The 20,126-nt window shown below is 49.2% G+C and overlaps 1 protein-coding gene across 1 annotated transcript in view; it reads right to left on the bottom strand.

The window, feature by feature from the left end:
* The window catches only part of LOC134949888 (cytochrome P450 2A11-like), a 90,156-nt gene that overhangs the window by 37,293 nt on the left and 32,737 nt on the right, over positions 1-20,126 (bottom strand). The window lies entirely within an intron of this gene.

Consider the following 20,126-nt stretch of genomic DNA (forward strand, 5'->3'; position numbering starts at 1 on the left):
CCGGTCAGATGGGTGGAGGATATGCCAGACGTCCGACAGCTGGTGGAGGTGGAGCAGGCATCCCACCCTCACGGAAGAGCGGCGCTGCCGTGACGTGGGTCTGGAGGAGGCATCGAGGGTGTAGTCAAGGGTCAAGTTGAAGTCGCCCCCCACAATCAGGATCCCCTGTTTCTGCACGTCGACCCTGTCCAGAACAGCCTCGAGGAAGGCAAATTGACCTTGGTTAGGGGCGTAGAAGTTAACAATGGTGAAAGTTGTATTGAAAATTGAGCATACAAGCAAGAGGCACCTCCCCTCCTCTAACCTGTGGACCACTACATTGGTGACGGGTAGGTGTTTAGCAAAAAGGATGGCTACTCCCTTGGACTTAGAATGGGAATAATTAAAGTAGTACGTGGTGGGGAGGAACCTATTTCTCATATGGGGGGCAGAGGGGGAGTGCCGGAAATGGGTCTCCTGTACTAGGACAATATTGGCCCTCTCCGCATGAAATGAGCGGAGAGCACTGGCCCTCTTCTCAGGGATGTTTAGACCCCTGGCGTTTATAGAGAGAATCCTAAGTGTGGAAGCCATACGTCGAAGAGATTGGGGGCCTCTGAGCTCTCAGGCAGTGGACCAGGTGAAGAAAGGAAGAAAAAGAAAACAGGATAAAGTGAAGAAAAGAACGAAGAAAGAGAAGTGTTCAAGAACCAGAAAGGAAAAGCGACGAACCAGAGTAGGTCGGACAGTAAGAAACCGCAGCCGGACAGGGATAGGACCATAAGGGTGCCCCTGTCTCGGAAAAACCATAGCGGTAGGGGGCACAGTAGGGGGTCGCGGCCCCGCCATCCTGACATCACACATTTGAAATACAACATAAGCAGTCAAGTTAACCGGTGTTGGGTGAACAATGCAAGAACATTATCATGGAGAAAAACAATTATAGCAGTACTAATAGTAGTAACGGCAAAAAAAAGAAACTAAGAAACTAAGAGGGTCCTCGCAAGGTAGGGGGGGGGAGGGGGGAGGGGGGGTTAAGGGAGGGAAGAGATACACAATAAATCAGGGGTCATGAGGCAAAATCAACGGAGAAACTGAACAATTGAGTCTCACAAGGAGGGTCTAACTTCAGACCCGGCATAAGAGACCGTCAAGACCATAACTCGAAAAAGGCCAGCACGGCCCTTCAGCTGGACTCTCATCAGGTAGCATCGAACACTTGGGGGGATCTTCGCCTTTGGATTTCCTCTTCGAATTCTGGACTTTGTGCCATCGTTCTCTTCTGAATGGGTTGGCAGAGGCCAAAGTGGGGAGAGTAAGAGCTCGCCAATCCAGAAGGGAGACATCCCCCAGGCCCAAAGCAGAGCAAAATCCAGATAAATCCGCTGGGGATTGGAGATGGAGGACCCTACCAGCATGGGGGACTTGCAGGGAGAACGGGAATCCCCACCTGTACTTTAGGCCGTGCTTGCGTAGTGCTTCGGTCAGGGGCTTCAGCAACCTCCTCTGTTGGAGCGTACGCCAGGAGAGATCTTGAAAATTTTTAATTCGGGTACCATTAAAATCGACTCCTTCTAAATCCCGGACCTTACGAAGAATCTTCTCCTTCTGTGAGAAATAATGGAGTCTGCAGATGACATCCCTCGGTGGGTCAGAAGCCGGACCTTTCGGCCTGAGGGCTCTGTGCGCACGGTCGAATTCAATCGAATCAGAGGGGTCCAGGCCCAGGATTTCTCTGAATATTTTGGTTAAAGCGTCAACAAGGCCAGACGTAGCTTCAGGAAGGCCCCGAACCCTAATATTATTCCGACGGCCTCTGTTGTCCAGGTCGTCTAGTTTGTTCTGCATCATTGCCATGTCCGACCCCTGCTGGGCGACTGTATCCCGAAGCTGGAGAAGTTGGTCTTCGACTGTGTCCCTTTCCTCCTCCAAAGAGACAACTCTAGTTCCCAGGTGTTTAATATCAGATTGTACTGACAAGATCTGGGTTTGAATAGAGTCCTGAAGTCGGCATTCAAGGGCTTGCATGTCTTGTTTGGAAAGAAGGGAGCGGATATGAGTCAGAATTTTACCTATCTCACCCCTCAATTGGGTCATTTGAGCCCAGAGATCCCCGGTCGTGGGGGAGGAAGCCATCGTAGCCGATTCAATACCCACAGCAGGCACAGGTGGAGAGGGATTGGCAACCGGCGGTACAGATAAATAGGATCGGAGATTCGACTAAGATGGGGTACTACGTGTAGACCGAGCGGATTTTCCCTGTTGATTTTTCTTGCCTCTGGCCATCAGAAGAGGGGAGGAGAGAGGACCATTTCAAAAGGACAACACCATGTTCGTAGCAGGGTGGATGGCGGGGGGCACTGTCCCCCACTAGTTGGACAACATAGCCAGTGGAGAGCGGCCGCACTCACATCCCATCAGTAAGCTCGGGGCAGGTGCCCATGAGGATGTAAATGAGAAGCAGTCTAGCTATGGTGAAACGCTGTCAAAGGAGCGGCGGAATGAGGCGGGAGCCCCAGCGTAGTTCCCTGCGTGGGTGTCTAGGTGTTGGAGGGTACAAACAAACAGCGGAGCAGCTGGGCACCACTGGACACCAACCAGTCTCCCAGAGGCAGATGCCAGGCGGAGAGATGGGATCAGCCAGACAGCGGGGGGGAGAAGGGGAGCAGTGCCAACCCTGAGGGGCCTCCACCGAGGGCACAAAGGTTCTGCCGACCTAGCAGGGAAAACAGCATAGGATGCACCGCACGACTGAGCGGCTGACAGAGAAGAGAGCCCAGCCGGGCACAGCAATTGTGATTGCTCGAGCTCCCCCGGGACCAGAAGGGTCAGTGCTACGCAAGCTGGCGGTAGGACACACAGGCCCAGGCTCCCCCCGCAAGCAGCGTCCGGGGATCCCACAGCAGTGCTCCTGGGGTCCGAGGCCCAGCCGCGTCCCCCGCCGAAGGAGCTCCGGAATCTGCACCACAGGGGAGCGGGAGGAGAGCGGGTGTCTGCGGCGGCGACCATGAAGCCCGGGCGGCCGGCCGCACAGCGCCACGGGACTCCGGCAGCTGGGAGAGAGGAGGAGGCAGGGGAGGAAGGCGCAGCAAGCGGACCGGCGGCTCCGGGGGACAGCGGGCGCGGCGGCTGCTGACGGAGCCCCGGGTACGGAGCGAACTCACCAACACTTGCAGGCCCGGCTCTCCGTTCCCCGGAGGATGCACAGGGGGTCCGAGTAGGGTGGCAAATCGGTGACGGGGTCCACCAGGAGCCAATCCACGATAGGGACCCACTTCAGGACGGCCGGTCTGGGCCGTCTCCAAACTCCAGGCCCCGGCTTCACTTCGGGGGAAAGGCCGCAATCCACAGGAGTGCTTAAAAGCGCTCCCCGACTCCGCGGGTCCCCCAAATCACCAGCAGCAACCCAGGAGAGGCTGTAGAGGGGTATCTGAAGTGGCCAGGGAGCAGTTAGGAAGGGTTAAAAGCAGTAATAGGGCTATGCCTGCAGGAGCCGAGAAGATGCACAGCCTCCCTCCACAATGACCAGGCCATGCCCCCGATTTAAGATATTTTATACACATGAAGATACACATTTGATGTAACCCTATGTCATGATTCAATAAAAAAAACTTTTGAAATAGTTAGCGAAAGTAATATTTCAATTTCAGGTAGGCTAATGTGAAACAGAAGTGTAACTGAGATGGGACATGGGAAAGAGCACAAGGCGTAGACGAGACAACTTGGAGGGGTAATATACTATATAATTGGGAAAAATATCTGGTAGTGGACAAGAAAAGAATTGTATAAAAATATTTATAACACATAAGTAGTAGGTACAGACACACATACTGCATGGTATTTTGCTACTGTTGTGATATCTTTACAGACTTTAAAGTGTCCTGTACTCTGGTGGTATATTAAAGTAGGAGAGGGGCATTGTTTAGCAGTGACGTGCGGTGAGGTAAATGGCTGGGGAGGCACTGGCTAGTATCAAAGACAGATTTACATATATATGAACCCGATAGCAGAGCATGTCGGGATGGCTGCACTATGTTGTAGACTGTGCAGACTACTGGCATATGCCATAAAGGACACATCCCTTAGCACAAGTGACTGCACTGCCATTGTTAGGCACAGTACACACTGGCCAGAGTCACTTACAGTACAGTACATTATCATACCCTCCAACTGTACCTTTTTTAATGGTCTGTACCGATTTTTGACTCTCCAAACTTCCATTGAAAGTATAGATAAAGGGGCGTGGCCTTTTCCAATGACCACGCCCCCTCTTCTGATTTGTACCGATTTTTATGTGTAAAATGTTGGAGGGCATGCATTATATAGTGGCCAGCAACTCTGGCACACAGTCAGGCAGCCAGTGACATTGGGCCTAATTCAGACCTGATCGCAGCAGCAAAATTTTTCTCTAATGGGCAAAACCATGTGCAGTGCAGGTGGGGCAGAAGTAACATGTGCAGAGAGATGTAGATTTGGGTGGGGTGTGTTCAAACTGAAATCTAAATTGCAGTGTAAAAATAAAGCAGCCAGTATTTACCCTGCACAGAAACAATATAACCATACCTCCCAACTTGTAATGTTTCTAAATTGGGACACTCGGCGCGACGTAGCCGCGCGCGTCCCGAAAAGGGGGTGTGGCCTCGTATGAGAGGGGCGTGCCCTCGACCAAGTGGGCATGGCCACGCGCCGAGGGTCCGTTTTAGTCATTTTGGGGCGTGCCCAGCGCTCCCTGAGCAACTGGGCAGCCCCAAGCTCACTCCCTTCACTGAATAGATGAGCATCTATTTAGAGATCACTCGCTGCTTTGCAGAGCAGAGCAGCGGTGATCAAAGCCTACGCCAACTGCCCCCCCGCCCGCGAGAAATTGTGAACCGCGGGAGGGACAGCGGGACAGTGTCCGAATAGCGGGACTGTCCCGCTGAAATCGGGACAGTTGGGAGGTATGATATAACCCACCCAAATCTAACACTCTCTGCACATGTTACATCTGCCCCACCTGCAGTGCACATGGTTTTGCCCATTAGAGAAAAATGTTGCTATTGCGATCATGTCTGAATTAGGCCCATTGTCATTGTACCATACACTGTAAGTAGGCTTTTTGTCCAGTTTCTTATGGAACACTTCTTGTTTTTATTTTGGTTCTGTCCTTTTTGCTAATAGATGCCATATTAGTTATCAATAAAACCCAGCAAAAAGGGAAAGAGAAGCTCTGCCTCTGTAATACTCCTTTTACGCAGAACAAATAACCCAGTGTATTGCCGGGTTGACATAGGTTTAGGTGCGGTGTGAAAAGGGTATGTTCCGATTTTCCGGGTCGCTTGTCCTGGTATTTCAACCCGGAAATAAAGCAGGGTTATTCCGGGACTATTACCGGGTCAGGTGCACAGTGTGAACAGGTTGCCGCGTTGATGTGATCAGGGACCCTTTCACACTATAGGGACAGGCGGAACTTGGAGATGACCTGATCCCCAAGCACCGCCTCCACACACATCACTGCGCACGTCACCAACCCGGGTTGGTGCCGTCAGTCTGAAAGGGGTCATGTGACCTGCTTTAGCTATGTGAAAGTGGTGTGAGTCTTGCAGCAGCAGCATGTCAGTACAGGGGGAAGGTGGCTGTACTTTCTTCCTGGCAGAGACCTGGAAACATATTCCCCCTCAGCAGCAGTGCAGTGGTCAGCTATATGTTTGCTGGGGCCAGTTAATGATAGCTTTCCCACAATATGGTGCCCTCAACATTAAACCTGGTATCTGCTGGATGATATGGTGATAAAAGAGCTGGGGATCAGACATTTCACTGTTGTTTACCTGCCTGGTGATCTTTATGAGGAAGCTGTCTCCTTATGTCTGTATCCCACGTTCAGTGCAGCACAGGGGAAGGAGGACGAGTGAGGTAGCTAATGCATATGCATAACTGAGGAGGCGTGCCTTGAGCCTGTGTCAAGGCACGCATGTCAGAGCTGCCTCAAGCTGGTGCTGTTTTCAATGCAGGGTTAAAGCCTGACTATTGGCTCCGCCCCCAGCTCCGTACAGCATTTGACTGCTAGAGAGAGGCAGATCTCTGAGTGCCTCTCCTTTGCTTTCTGCATTTGCAGCAGAGTGCTGCAACTTCATATTCCAATAACAATTAGTGATGAGCGGGTTCGGTTCCTCGGAAACCGAACCCCCCCGAACTTCACCCATTTTACACGGGTCCGAGGCATACTCGTATTCTCCCGTATGGCTCGGTTAATCCGAGCGCGCCCGAACGTCATCATCCCACTGTCGGATTATCGCGAGATTCGGATTCTATATAAGGAGCCGCGCGTCGCCGCCATTTTCACTCGTGCATTGGAAATGTTAGGGAGAGGACGTGGCTGGCGTCCTCTCCGTTTGTGCTTATTGCTTAATTGTGGGGACTGGGGAGCAGCTGTATTATATAGGAGGAGTACAGTGCAGAGTTTTGCTGATCAGTGACCACCAGTTTTATCCGTTCTCTGCCTGAAAAACGCTCCATATCTGTGCTCAGTGTGCTGCATATATCTGTGCTCACACTGCTCTATTGTGGGGACTGGGGACCAGCAGTATTATAGGAGGAGTACAGTGCAGAGTTTTGCTGACCAGTGACCACCAGTATACGTTGTCTGCCTGAAAAATGCTCCATATCTGTGCTCAGTGTGCTGCATATATCTGTGCTCACACTGTTTTATTGTGGGTACTGGGGACCACCAGTATATTATATAGGAGGAGTACAGTGCAGAGTTTTGCTGACCAGTGACCACCAGTATACGTTGTCTGCCTGAAAAACGCTCCATATCTGTGCTCAGTGTGCTGCATATATCTGTGCTCACACTGCTTTATTGTGGGTACTGGGGACCACCAGTATATTATATAGGAGGAGTACAGTGCAGAGTTTTGCTGACCAGTGACCACCAGTATATATAGCAGTACGGTACGGAAGGCCACTGCTCTACCTACCTCTGTGTCGTCAAGCATACTATCCATCTAGATTCTATACCTGTGGTGCATTTTAGTTTTGCAGTTTGCTGACAGTGGCCACCAGTATATATAGCAGTACGGTACGGAGGCCACTGCTCTACCTACCTCTGTGTCATCAAGTATACTATCCATCTAGATTCCATATCTGTGGTACATTTTAGTTTTGCAGTTTGCTGACAGTGACCACCAGTATATATAGCAGTACGGTACGGAAGGCCACTGCTCTACCTACCTCTTTGTCGTCAAGTATACTATCCATCTAGATTCTATACCTGTGGTGCATTTTAGTTTGCAGTTTGCTGACAGTGACCACCAGTATATTTAGCAGTACAGTACGGAAGGCCACTGCTCTACCTACCTCTGTGTCGTCAAGTATACTATCCATCTAGATTCTATACCTGTGGTGCAGTTTAGTTTTGCAGTTTGCTGACAGTGACCACCAGTATATATAGCAGTACGGTACGGAAGGCCACTGCTCTACCTACCTCTGTGTCGTCAAGTATACTATCCATCTAGATTCTATACCTGTGGTGCATTTTAGTTTTGCAGTTTGCTGACAGTGACCACCAGTATATATAGCAGTACGGTACGGAAGGCCACTGCTCTACCTACCTCTGTGTCATCAAGTATACTATCCATCTAGATTCCATACCTGTGGTACATTTTAGTTTTGCAGTTTGCTGACAGTGACCACCAGTATATATAGCAGTACGGTACGGAAGGCCACTGCTCTACCTACCTCTTTGTCGTCAAGTATACTATCCATCTAGATTCTATACCTGTGGTGCATTTTAGTTTGCAGTTTGCTGACAGTGACCACCAGTATATATAGCAGTACAGTACGGAAGGCCACTGCTCTACCTACCTCTGTGTCGTCAAGTATACTATCCATCTAGATTCTATACCTGTGGTGCAGTTTAGTTTTGCAGTTTGCTGACAGTGACCACCAGTATATATAGCAGTACGGTACGGAAGGCCACTGCTCTACCTACCTCTGTGTCGTCAAGTATACTATCCATCTAGATTCTATACCTGTGGTGCATTTTAGTTTTGCAGTTTGCTGACAGTGACCACCAGTATATATAGCAGTACGGTTCGGAAGGCCACTGCTCTACCTACCTCTGTGTCATCAAGTATACTATCCATCTAGATTCTATACCTGTGGTGCATTTTAGTTTTGCAGTTTGCTGACAGTGACCACCAGTATATATAGCAGTACAGTACGGAAGGCCACTGCTCTACCTACCTCTGTGTCGTCAAGTATACTATCCATCTAGATTCTATACCTGTGGTGCATTTTAGTTTTGCAGTTTGCTGACAGTGACCACCAGTATATATAGCAGTACGGTACGGAAGGCCACTGCTCTACCTACCTCTGTGTCGTCAAGTATACTATCCATCTAGATCAGGGGTGGGCAATTATTTCAGCTGGGGGGCCGCTTAACACTTCCAGTGAATGTTCGAGGGCCACACACAAGGGTGGGGACTAATATGAATAACAAATATTTGTAGGAGTAAGTCCTGGGCTGCGCAGAGACTGCACAAAGTAGATTTTTGCAGCTCTGCGTACACATACGATCGTACACTTGCACGGGTGAATTTACACTCCTCCTGGGGGTGGCGACTACCCGAACGCAGGACAGCAAAATTTGCAGCACAGTGATCAGGTCTGAATCAGCCCCTTAGTCAGCAGTTGCTGCAAAATAAGACCCGTTATAGGGCCCAATTCAGACCCGGTCGCTGCTGTGTATTTTCGCACAGCGGGTGATCGGGTCTGAACTACGCGTGCATTGCAGTGCGCAGGCACATCGGTCCGCCGCGCTGGGGAGCGTCAGGCAGTGATGGGATGGTGCGAACAAAGCGATCGCACAGGTGATCGCAAGGTGATTGACAGGAAGAGGCCGTTTGTGGGTGGCAACTGACCGGTTTAGAGGAGTGCACGGAAAAATGCAGGAGGGACCAGGCGTTTGGAGGGAGGGTTTCTGACGTCAGCTCCGGCCCCGATCATCGCATTGGAAGAGTAGGTCCTGAGCTGTGCAGAGACTGCACAAAGTTCTGTTTCTGCAGCTCTCCTGCACATGCGATCGCTCCCCTGCACAGCGATTACCCCCTCCCCCTGTAGGCGGCGACTACCTGATCGTAGCAGTGCAAAAATCACACCCTAGCGATCAGATCTGAATTAGGCCCATAGTTTTATATATATATATATATATATATATATACATATAAACTATAACTATAAAAACATAGTATTATATATATATCTATAAAAACACACACACCACAATATACATTACACCGCATACGTAGTTTTTTACAGGCAAAATACAAATGTCTAAAGGGGGGTACTCACGGAGCGATATTCTAAGCAATCTGACTAGATTGCTTAGAATATCGGCATGATCGCTCCGTGTGTAGCCCCCTCAGCGATAGCGATGCGCGGCCCCGCACATCGCTATCGCTGCTGCTAGATTGGCCTGCATGCAGGCCAATCTAGCGGGTCGCTCACTTCACCCGCTGGGTGAAGTGAGCGCCCCCCCCCCGTCTCCCCCCGCACGCTCAGCACAGATCGCTCTGTGCTGAGCGGCAGGAGAGATGTGTGCTGAGCGGTTCGCTCAGCACACATCTCTCCCAAATCGGCCCGTGGGTACTGGGCTTAAAAAACACATCCAGTAATAAAAAAATAAAAATAAAAAACTGCTGAAAACAAACAAACAAACAGCATCCTGTGTAATGCTGTTATCAATCGTATTCACAGCTGGTTACTAGCTCCCCCCACCCGCTTCCCTGAACCCACATAGCAATCTCAAACCTCCCCTCTCCCTTAAACCCATATAGTAGTCTCTACCCCCCTTCCCCCACCCCTGAACCCATATAGCAGTCACTACCCCCCTTCACCCCCTCCCCTGAACCTATACAGCAGTCTCTACTTCCCTTTCCCTGAACCTATACAGCAGTCTCTACCCCCCTCCTCTCCTCTCTCCCTCCTCCTTCTCTCCCCCTCCTCCCCTCCCCTCCCCGGACCCATATAGCAGCTTTACCTTTGATGTTTTTATTTCACTGTGGCAGATCTGCTGCCCAGATTATCCACCGCCTTCTCTGCCAGATCCGCTGCGCTGCGCAGAGCCGCTGCTGCTACCCGCTGCCCTCTGCACTCTTGCCGTGGCTCCGCCCCCTATGCCGCCCAGCGCCTGATGTCACAGAGGAAATCCCGGTCAGCAGACCTGGTATTTCCTCAGCGGCGCCGCATCTCGGAGCTTCGTAGCGCAGTGACAAGCGGCTCAGCCGGGCCGCTTGTCATTGCACAGTGGTATGGGACAGCGGGCCAGGCAGAATCGGTTTGCGGGCCGCATCCGGCCCGCGGGCCGCATGTTGCCCACCCCTAATCTAGATTCTATACCTGTGGTGCATTTTAGTTTTGCAGTTTGCTGACAGTGACCACCAGTATATATAGCAGTACGGTACGGAAGGCCACTGCTCTACCTACCTCTGTGTCGTCAAGTATACTATCCATCTAGATTCTATACCTGTGGTGCATTTTAGTTTTGCAGGTTGCTGACAGTGACCACCAGTATATATAGCAGTACGGTACGGAAGGCCACTGCTCTACCTACCTCTGTGTCGTCAAGTATACTATCCATCTAGATTCTATACCTGTGGTGCATTTTTGTTTTGCAGTTTGCTGACAGTGACCACCAGTATATATAGCAGTACGGTACGGAAGGCCACTGCTCTACCTACCTCTGTGTCGTCAAGTATACTATCCATCTAGATTCTATACCTGTGGTGCATTTTAGTTTTGCAGTTTGCTGACAGTGACCACCAGTATATATAGCGGTACGGTACGGAAGGCCACTGCTCTACCTACCTCTGTGTCGTCAAGTATACTATCCATCTAGATTCTATACCTGTGGTTCATTTTAGTTTTGCAGTTTGCTGACAGTGACCACCAGTATATATAGTAGTACGGTACGGAAGGCCACTGCTCTACCTACCTCTGTGTCGTCAAGTATACTATCTATCTAGATTCTATACCTGTGGTGGATTTTAGTTTTGCAGTTTGCTGACAGTGACCACCAGTATATATAGCAGTACGGCATGGAAGGCCACTGCTCTACCTACCTCTGTGTCGTCAAGTATACTATCCATCTAGATTCTATACCTGTGGTGCATTTTAGTTTTGCAGTTTGCTGACAGTGACCACCAGTATATATAGCAGTACGGTACGGAAGGCCACTGCTCTACCTACCTCTGTGTCATCAAGTATACTATCCATCTAGATTCTATACCTGTGGTGCATTTTAGTTTTGCAGTTTGCTGACAGTGACCACCAGTATATATAGCAGTACGGTTCGGAAGGCCACTGCTCTACCTACCTCTGTGTCATCAAGTATACTATCCATCTAGATTCTATACCTGTGGTGCATTTTAGTTTTGCAGTTTGCTGACAGTGACCACCAGTATATATAGCAGTACAGTACGGAAGGCCACTGCTCTACCTACCTCTGTGTCATCAAGTATACTATCCATCTAGATTCTATACCTGTGGTGCATTTTAGTTTTGCAGTTTGCTGACAGTGACCACCAGTATATATAGCAGTACGGTTCGGAAGGCCACTGCTCTACCTACCTCTGTGTCATCAAGTATACTATCCATCTAGATTCTATACCTGTGGTGCATTTTAGTTTTGCAGTTTGCTGACAGTGACCACCAGTATATATAGCAGTACGGTTCGGAAGGCCACTGCTCTACCTACCTCTGTGTCATCAAGTATACTATCCATCTAGATTCTATACCTGTGGTGCATTTTAGTTTTGCAGTTTGCTGACAGTGACCACCAGTATATATAGCAGTACAGTACGGAAGGCCACTGCTCTACCTACCTCTGTGTCGTCAAGTATACTATCCATCTAGATTCTATACCTGTGGTGCATTTTAGTTTTGCAGTTTGCTGACAGTGACCACCAGTATATATAGCAGTACGGTACGGAAGGCCACTGCTCTACCTACCTCTGTGTCGTCAAGTATACTATCCATCTAGATCAGGGGTGGGCAATTATTTCAGCTGGGGGGCCGCTTAACACTTCCAGTGAATGTTCGAGGGCCACACACAAGGGTGGGGACTAATATGAATAACAAATATTTGTAGGAGTAAGTCCTGGGCTGCGCAGAGACAGCACAAAGTAGATTTTTGCAGCTCTGCGTACACATACGATCGTACACTTGCACGGGTGAATTTACACTCCTCCTGGGGGCGGCGACTACCCGAACGCAGGACAGCAAAATTTGCAGCACAGTGATCAGGTCTGAATCAGCCCCTTAGTCAGCAGTTGCTGCAAAATAAGACCCGTTATAGGGCCCAATTCAGACCCGGTCGCTGCTGTGTATTTTCGCACAGCGGGTGATCGGGTCTGAACTGCGCATGCATTGCAGTGCGCAGGCACATCGGTCCGCCGCGCTGGGGAGCGTCAGGCAGTGATGGGATGGTGCGAACAAAGCGATCGCACAGGTGATCGCAAGGTGATTGACAGGAAGAGGCCGTTTGTGGGTGGCAACTGACCGGTTTAGAGGAGTGCACGGAAAAATGCAGGACGGATCAGGCGTTTGGACGGAGGGTTTCTGATGTCAGCTCCGGCCCCGATCATCGCATTGGAAGAGTAGGTCCTGGGCTGTGCAGAGACTGCACAAAGTTCTGTTTCTGCAGCTCTCCTGCACATGCGATCGCTCCCCTGCACAGCGATTACCCCCTCCCCCTGTAGGCGGCGACTACCTGATCGTAGCAGTGCAAAAATCACACCCTAGCGATCAGATCTGAATTAGGCCCATAGTTTTATATATATATATATATATATATATATATATATATATATATATAAACTATAACTATAAAAACATAGTATTAGGGCCCTCATTCCGAGTCGTTCGCTCTGTATTTTTCATCGCATCGCAGTGAAATTCCGCTTAGTGCGCATGCGCAATATTCGCACTGCGACTGCGCCAAGTATCTTTGCTATGAAGATAGTATTTTTACTCACGGCTTTTTCATCGCTCCGGCGATCGTAATGTGATTGACAGGAAATGGGTGTTACTGGGCGGAAACACGGCGTTTTATGGGCGTGTGGATGAAAACGCTACCGTTTCCGGAAAAAACGCAGGAGTGGCCGGAGAAACGGGGGAGTGGTTGGGCGAACGCTGGGTGTGTTTGTGACGTCAAACCAGGAACGACAAGCACTGAACTGATCGCACAGGCAGAGTAAGTGTGGAGCTACTCTAAAACTGCTAAGTAGTTTGTGATCGCAATATTGCGAATACATCGGTCGCAATTTTAACATGCTAAGATACACTCCCAGTAGGCGGCGGCTTAGCGTGTGTAACTCTGCTAAATTCGCCTTGCGACCGATCAACTCGGAATGAGGGCCTATATATATATCTATAAAAACACACACACCACAATATACATTACACCGCATACGTAGTTTTTTACAGGCAAAATACAAATGTCTAAAGGGGGGTACTCACGGAGCGATATTCTAAGCAATCTGACTAGATTGCTAAGAATATCGGCATGGTCGCTCCGTGTGTAGCCCCCTCAGCGATAGCGATGCGCGGCCCCGCACATCGCTATCGCTGCTGCTAGATTGGCCTGCATGCAGGCCAATCTAGCGGGTCGCTCACTTCACCCGCTGGGTGAAGTGAGCGCCCCCCCCGTCTCCCCCCGCACGCTCAGCACAGATCGCGCTGTGCTGAGCGGCAGGAGAGATGTGTGCTGAGCGGTTCGCTCAGCACACATCTCTCCCAAATCGGCCTGTGGGTACTGGGCTTAAAAAACACATCCAGTAATAAAAAAATAAAAATAAAAAACTGCTGAAAACAAACAAACAAACAGCATCCTGTGTAATGCTGTTATCAATCGTATTCACAGCTGGTTACTAGCTCCCCCCACCCGCTTCCCTGAACCCACATAGCAGTCTCAAACCTCCCCTCTCCCTTAAACCCATATAGTAGTCTCTACCCCCCTTCCCCCACCCCTGAACCCATATAGCAGTCACTACCCCCCTTCACCCCCTCCCCTGAACCTATACAGCAGTCTCTACTTCCCTTTCCCTGAACCTATACAGCAGTCTCTACCCCCCTCCTCTCCTCTCTCCCTCCTCTTTCTCTCCCCCTCCTCCCCTCCCCTCCCCGGACCCGTATAGCAGCTTTACCTTTGATGTTTTTATTTCACTGTGGCAGATCTGCTGCCCAGATTATCCACCGCCTTCTCTGCCAGATCCGCTGCGCTGCGCAGAGCCGCTGCTGCTACCCGCTGCCCTCTGCACTCTTGCCGTGGCTCCGCCCCCTATGCCGCCCAGCGCCTGATGTCACAGAGGAAATCCCGGTCAGCAGACCGGGTATTTCCTCAGCGGCGCCGCATCTCGGAGCTTCGTAGCGCAGTGACAAGCGGCTCAGCCGGGCCGCTTGTCATTGCACAGTGGTATGGGACAGCGGGCCAGGCAGAATCGGTTCGCGGGCCGCATCCGGCCCGCGGGCCGCATGTTGCCCACCCCTAATCTAGATTCTATACCTGTGGTGCATTTTAGTTTTGCAGTTTGCTGACAGTGACCACCAGTATATATAGCAGTACGGTACGGAAGGCCACTGCTCTACCTACCTCTGTGTCGTCAAGTATACTATCCATCTAGATTCCATACCTGTGGTGCATTTTAGTTTTGCAGGTTGCTGACAGTGACCACCAGTATATATAGCAGTACGGTACGAAAGGCCACTGCTTTACCTACCTCTGTGTCGTCAAGTATACTATCCATCTAGATTCTATACCTGTGGTGCATTTTTGTTTTGCAGTTTGCTGACAGTGACCACCAGTATATATAGCAGTACGGTACGGAAGGCCACTGCTCTACCTACCTCTGTGTCGTCAAGTATACTATCCATCTAGATTCTATACCTGTGGTGCATTTTAGTTTTGCAGTTTGCTGACAGTGACCACCAGTATATATAGCGGTACGGTACGGAAGGCCACTGCTCTACCTACCTCTGTGTCGTCAAGTATACTATCCATCTAGATTCTATACCTGTGGTTCATTTTAGTTTTGCAGTTTGCTGACAGTGACCACCAGTATATATAGCAGTACGGTACGGAAGGCCACTGCTCTACCTACCTCTGTGTCGTCAAGTATACTATCTATCTAGATTCTATACCTGTGGTGGATTTTAGTTTTGCAGTTTGCTGACAGTGACCACCAGTATATATAGCAGTACGGTACGGAAGGCCACTGCTCTACCTACCTCTGTGTCATCAAGTATAGTATCCATCTAGATTCTATACCTGTGGTGCATTTTAGTTTTGCAGTTTGCTGACAGTGACCACCAGTATATATAGCAGTACGGTACGGAAGGCCACTGCTCTACCTACCTCTGTGTCGTCAAGTATACTATCCATCTAGATTCTAAACCTGTGGTGCATTTTAGTTTTGCAGTTTGCTGACAGTGACCACCAGTATATATAGCGGTACAGTACGGAAGGCCATTGCTCTACCTACCTCTGTGTCGTCAAGTATACTATCCATCTAGATTCTATACCTGTGGTGCATTTTAGTTTTGCAGTTTGCTGACAGTGACCACCAGTATATATAGCAGTACGGTACGGAAGGCCACTGCTCTACCTACCTCTGTGTCGTCAAGTATACTATCCATCTAGATTCTATACCTGTGGTGCATTTTAGTTTTGCAGTTTGCTGACAGTGACCACCAGTATATATAGCAGTACGGTACGGAAGGCCACTGCTCTACCTACCTCTGTGTCGTCAAGTATACTATCCATCTAGATTCTATACCTGTGGTGCATTTTAGTTTTGCAGTTTGCTGACAGTGACCACCAGTATATATAGCAGTACGGTACGGAAGGCCACTGCTCTACCTACCTCTGTGTCGTCAAGTATACTATCCATCTAGATTCTATACCTGTGGTGCATTTTAGTTTTGCAGTTTGCTGACAGTGACCACCAGTATATATAGCAGTATGGTACGGAAGGCCACTGCTCTACATACCTCTGTGTCTTCAAGTATATTATCCATTTAGATTCTATACCTCTGGTGCATTTTAGTTTTGCAGTTTGCTGACAGTGTCCACCAGTATATATAGCAGTACGGTATGGAAGGCCACTGCTCTACCTACCTCTGTGTCGTCAAGTATACTATCCATCTAGATTCTATACCTGTGGTGCATTTTAGTTTTGCAATTTGCTGACAGTAACCACCAGTATATATAGCAGTACGGTACGGAAGGCCACTGCTCTACCTACCTCTGTGTCATCAAGTATACTATCCATCTAGATTCTATACCTGTGGTGCATTTAAGTTTTGCAGTTTGCTGACAGTGACCACCAGTATATATAGCAGTACGGTACGGAAGGACACTGCTCTACCTACCTCTGTGTCGGTTAGTATACTATCCATCCATACCTGTGGTGCATTTCAGTTGTGCACAGTATATATAGTAGTAGGCCATTGCTATTAATACTGGCAAATAATTCCACACATTAAAAAATGGAGAACAAAAATGTGGAGGTTAAAATAGGGAAAGATAAAGATCCACTTCCACCTCGTGCTGAAGCTGCTGCCACTAGTCATGGCCGAGATGATGAAATGCCATCAACGTCGTCTGCCAAGGCCGATGCCCAATGTCATAGTAGAGAGCATGTAAAATCCAAAAAACAAAAGTTCAGTAAAATGACCCAAAAATCAAAATTGAAAGCGTCTGATGAGAAGCGTAAACTTGCCAATATGCCATTTTTGACACGGAGTGGCAAGGAACGGCTGAGGCCCTGGCCTATGTTCATGGCTAGTGGTTCAGCTTCACATGAGGATGGAAGCACTCATCCTCTCGCTAGAAAAATTAAAAGACTTAAGCTGGCAAAAGCACAGCAAAGAACTGTGCGTTCTTCTAAATCACAAATCCCCAAGGAGAGTCCAATTGTGTCGGTTGCGATGCCTGACCTTCCCAACACTGGACGGGAAGAGCTTGCGCCTTCCACCATTTGCACGCCCCCTGCAAGTGCTGGAAGGAGCACCCACAGTCCAGTTCCTGATAGTCAAATTGAAGATGTCACTGTTGAAGTACACCAGGATGAGGATATGGGTGTTGCTGGCGCTGGGGAAGAAATTGACAAGGAGGTTTCTGATGGTGAGGTGGTTTGTGTAAGTCAGGCACCCGGGAAGACACCTGTTGTCCGTGGGACGAATATGGCCATTGACATGCCTGGTCAAAATACAAAAAAAATCACCTCTTCGGTGTGGAATTATTTCAACACAAATGCGGACAACAGGTGTCAAGCCGTGTGTTGCCTTTGTCAAGCTGTAATAAGTGGGGGTAAGGACGTTAACCACCTAGGAACATCCTCCCTTATACGTCACCTGGACCGTATTCTTCAGAAGTCAGTGACAAGTTCAAAAACTTTGGATGACAGCGGAAGCAGTCCACTGACCACTAAATCCCTTCCTCTTGTAACCAAGCTCCTGCAAACCACACCACCAACTCCCTCAGTGTCAATTTCCACCTTATACAGGAAAGCCAATAGTCCTGCAGGCCATGTCACTGGCAAGTATGACGAGTCTTCTCCTGCCTGGGATTCCTCCAATGCATCCTTGAGTGTAACGCCTACTGCTGCTGGCGCTGCTGTTGTTGCTGCTGGGAGTCGATCGTCATTCCAGAGGGGAAATTGGAAGACCACTTGTACTACTTCCAGTAAGCAATTGACTGTCCAACAGTCCTTTGCGAGGAAGATGAAATATCACAGCAGTCATCCTGCTGCAAAGCGGATAACTCAGGTCTTGTCAGCCTGGGTGGTGAGAAACATGTGTCCGGTATCCACCGTTAATTCACAGGCAACTAGAGACTTGATTGAGGTACTGTGTCCCTGGTACCAAATACCATCTAGGTTCCATTTCTCTAGGCAGGCGATACCAAAAATGTAGACAGACGTCAGAAAAAGAGTCCCCAGTGTCCTAAAAAATGCAGTTGTACCCAATGTCCACTTAACCACGGACATGTGGACAAGTGGAGCAGGGCAGACTCAGGACTATATGACTGTGACAGCCCACTGGGTAGATGTATTGCCTCCCGCAGCAAGAACAGCACCGGCGGCACCAGTAGCAGCATCTCGCAAATGCCAACTCGTTCCTAGGCAGGCTACGCTTTGTATCACCGCTTTCCATAAGAGGCACACAGCTGACAACCTCTTACGGAAACTGAGGAACATCATCGCAGAATGGCTTACCCCAATTGGACTCTCCTGGGGATTTGTGACATCGGACAATGCCACCAATATTGTGCGTGCATTACATCTGGGCAAATTCCAGCACGTCCCATGTTTTGCACATACATTGAATTTGGTGGTGCAGAATTATTTAAAAAACGACAGGGACGTGCAAGAGATGCTGTCGGTGGCCCGAAGAATTGCGGGCCACTTTCGGCATTCAGCCACCGCGTGCCGAAGACTGGAGCACCAGCAAACACTCCTGAACCTGCCCTGCCATCATCTGAAGCAAGAGGTGGTAACGAGGTGGAATTCAACCCTCTATATGCTTCAGAGGATGGAGGAGCAGCAAAAGGCCATTCAAGCCTATACATCTGCCCACGATATAGGCAAAGGAGGGGTAATGCACCTGACTCAAGCGCAGTGGAGAATGATTTCAACGTTGTGCAAGGTTCTGCAACCCTTTAAACTTGCCACACGTGAAGACAGTTCAGACACTGCCAGCCTGAGTCAGGTCATTCCCCTCATCAGGCTTTTGCAGAAGAAGCTGGAGACATTGAAGGAGGAGCCAAAATAGAGCGATTTCGCTAGGCATGTGGGACTTGTGGATGGAGCCCTTAATTCGCTTAACCAGGATTCACGGGTGGTCAATCTGTTAAAATCAGAGCACTACATTTTGGCCACCGTGCTCGATCCTACATTTAAAACCTACGTTGTATCTCTCTTTCCAGCAGACACAAGTCTGCAGAGGTTCAGGGCAGTCTGGAGCGAGTGCTGACATCTGGTCCGGACTGAAGGACCTGCCAACGATTACTGACATGTCGTCTACTGTTACTGCATATGATTCTCTCACCATTGAAAGAATGGTGGAGGATTATATGAGTGACTGCATCCAAGTAGGCACGTCAGACAGTCCGTACGTATACTGGCAGGAAAAAGAGGCAATTTGGAGGCCCTTGCACAAACTGGCTTTATTCTACCTAAGTTGCCCTCCCTCCAGTGTGTACTCCGAAAGAGTGTTTAGTGCAGCCACTCACCTTGTCAGCAATCGGCGTACGAGGTTACTTCCAGAAAATGTGGAGAAGATGATGTTCATCAAAATGAATTATAATCAATTCCTCCGTGGAGACATTCACCAGCAGCAATTGCCTCCAGAAAGTACACAGGGATCTGAGATGGTGGATTCCAGTGGGGACAAATTAATAATCTGTGAGGAGGGGGATGTACACAGTGAAAGGGGTGAGGAATCGGAGGATGATGATGAGGTGGACATCTTGCCTCTCTAGAGCCAGTTTGTGCAAGGAGAGATTGATTGCTTCTTTTTTGGTGAGGGCCCAAACCAACCAGTCATTTCAGTCACAGTCGTGTGGCAGACCCTGTCGCTGAAATTATGGGTTCGTTAAAGTGTGCATGTCCTGTTTATACAACATAAGGGTGGGTGGGAGGGCCCTAGGACAATTCCATCTTGGACCTCTTTTTTCTTTCATTTTTCTTTGCATCATGTGCTGTTTGGGGACTATTTTTTTAAGTGCCATCCTGTCTGACACTGCAGTGCCACTCCTAGATGGGCCAGGTGTTTGTGTCGGCCACTTGGGTCGCTTAGCTTAGTCACACAGCGACCTTGGTGCGCCTCTTTTTTTCTTTGCATCATGTGCTGTTTGGGGACTATTTTTTTGAAGTGCCATCCTGCCTGACACTGCAGTGCCACTCCTAGATGGGCCAGGTGTTTGTGTCGGCCACTTGTGTCGCTTAGCTTAGCCATCCAGTGACCTTGGTGCAAATTTTAGGACTAAAAATATTATTGTGAGGTGTGAGGTGTTCAGAATAGACTGAAAATGGGTGGAAATTATGGTTATTGAGGTTAATAATACTATGGGATCAAAATGACCCCCAAATTCTATGATTTAAGCTGTT

Source organism: Pseudophryne corroboree, chromosome 8, assembly GCF_028390025.1.
Source record: "Pseudophryne corroboree isolate aPseCor3 chromosome 8, aPseCor3.hap2, whole genome shotgun sequence".
Taxonomy (NCBI): domain Eukaryota; kingdom Metazoa; phylum Chordata; class Amphibia; order Anura; family Myobatrachidae; genus Pseudophryne; species Pseudophryne corroboree.